Genomic DNA, 2,192 nt, shown 5'->3' on the forward strand with positions numbered 1-2,192 from the left:
TTTATATATATATATATATATATATATATATATATATATATATAAACCCGAGTTAATAGATAATACGTTTTATTATTTATTAAACATTAATAATTCATTAGGATTTTCAAATTAAATACCAAACCTGTAACAAATTAAATTTAGATAATTAAGTCTATTATTAGTGGAGAGAGATTGCCTGGTTGGAGTGGGATGAAATACATTCCAGAAACTGTTTTTTGTTGTTGTTGTTTTTAGCCAAAAAAGACAAGGGTCTTCTGATCCCCATTTTATGGAGGGAGAGAAGGAAGCCCCTGGCAGGTGAAGCGCTTGATCTTGAACACACAGTGGAGTCACCTGTGAAGCGGGACTCAAACCTGTGTCTGATTATGTCCCCGGATCCGATCTCAGCTTGGAATACACACGTGCTTAACTCCGAGATGAGGGCAGGATTGTCCCCTAGAGGAAAGGACGGGTGCAAAATACGCTGACCGTGTTGGAAGGTGGGGTGCGGGGATACGATGTATGCTTAGGGAGGGCAGGCCGGGGTGCGGGCGTCTTGGGGGAGGGGGCCGACCGGTCAAGGAGGGCGTCGGGGGGCGCGGGGGGAGAGAGGCACCCACCTCGCACTTCCTGGGAGGCTGGGCGGGTCCCGCCCCACAGCCCATTCCTCTCAAGCCTGTGAGGGGTGCGTAGTGTCCTGGTGGGGTCCCCACACCAATCCCCACAACCTGTGAGCATGGCCCTAGTTGGGAAAAAGGTCTTTGCAGACATAGTCAAGTTAGGGATTTCAGATGAGGTCCTGTTGGATTATCTGGGTGAGTCCTAAATCTAATGACCGGTGTCCTAGTAGGAAACAGAAGAAGGAAATGTGTGAGGACTGGGGGGGAAGGTAGAGACCCGCAGGGGCAGCCACGGGAGGGGGGCGCCCCCACCACCACCAAGGCCAGTGGCCGCTGAAACTGGAGGCGGCGGGGACAGCCACTCCCCTGGAGCCTTGGGAGGGATCGCGGCCCGGACACCTCCATCTCTAGCCAGTGGCCTCCAGAGCCTCGAGAGAGAGAATCTTTTTCTGTTGTGTTCAGCCTCCCCTTCCTGCCCGGTTGTGTGGTTTGTTCCAACAGTCCCGGGAGGAGCTCGCCCTTCCCCTCTCTGTGACGTGGCACGGATGGATGCTGCAGGCCGGGCTTGCTCCAGCCCCGTGGCGCCAGGCCCTGCCAGCTGCCCTCAACCCCGGGGCCGGGCTGGCGGGAGTGCAGCGAGGGGCTCTGCTTTCTATCTCTTGGGCTCGGGCCAGGGGGATTGAACGGTCCAGTGATGCCCAGGACCAACACAGATCACAGGCAGGCCCTGATATTTTAATAAGTCTAAATGCAAAATCCAAACTTACAAACACATAGTCTGGCCATAGTGTAGTTATAAGATGATTCCTTGCTCTGCAAGCAGCTTCTGCTAAACAGAAACCCTGTTTGTCCACCTTGGGTACCAGCTGCAAACCTCACCGAGCTGGGGGGGATCCCCAGTGAGATTTCTCCCCCCGGGCCCCCCTGGCCAAACAGCTAGACCCCCCACCCCTAGTTCAAGACCACATCTCCCCTCTGCCGTGCTCCTCCTCCCCACGTCCTGGTCTGAGCTGCCCTCCCAGGCTGTCCCCCCCATTCGGGTCCTACCCCGGGGAAGCCACTTGCAGGCTCAAAACCCCCAACTTCCTCACTGCCTGCTACACGGAGCACAGACCCAGCCGCCCGAAGGGTAGGGTCATACATGTGTGGCCCAAGCAACCCTGTGGTCTTTCCTCCGGCCACCGCCACATCGATGCTGAGCTGCAGCACAGGGGGACCAGGCTGCTCCCCCCACCTCCAGGCTCTGCTCCTACGGTCCCCTCCTCGGTGCCCTCCCCCCTCACCTTCTAAAGGCCACAGCCTGCCTGCCCTTCAAGGTCATCTCCAGTGTGACCTCTTCCCAAAAGCCTCTCCAGCCTCCCTCAGGAGGGTGGGGCCTCATCTCCGTGGACCCCACCCCCACCCCACTTTTGTGTCCCTCCATTGCTCATACTTGCCACCTTCTTCCAGCTGGTTTGGGCACAGGCGGCCCCGTGGAAGAGCATGGACTTCAGGGTCGGACGAGCCCCGGTGCCAACCCGGTCCCACATTACCCACGCCCAGGGCCTCCTCAAGTCCCGTGCCTCCCTCGGCCTTGTCAGCCTAGACCCA

General features: G+C 56.8%; 1 long non-coding RNA gene across 1 annotated transcript; it reads right to left on the reverse strand.

Moving 5' to 3' along the window:
• Window positions 1–255: 255 nt before the first annotated feature.
• Window positions 256–1,083, reverse strand: LOC125755699 (uncharacterized). The gene is made up of 2 exons (XR_007412788.1): window positions 603–1,083; window positions 256–438 (listed from the first exon to the last, which is right to left on the reverse strand). It is a non-coding gene; the product is annotated as an uncharacterized LOC125755699 (long non-coding RNA).
• Window positions 1,084–2,192: the final 1,109 nt, after the last annotated feature.

This window comes from Canis lupus, chromosome 9, assembly GCF_003254725.2.
Source record: "Canis lupus dingo isolate Sandy chromosome 9, ASM325472v2, whole genome shotgun sequence".
NCBI lineage: Eukaryota > Metazoa > Chordata > Mammalia > Carnivora > Canidae > Canis > Canis lupus.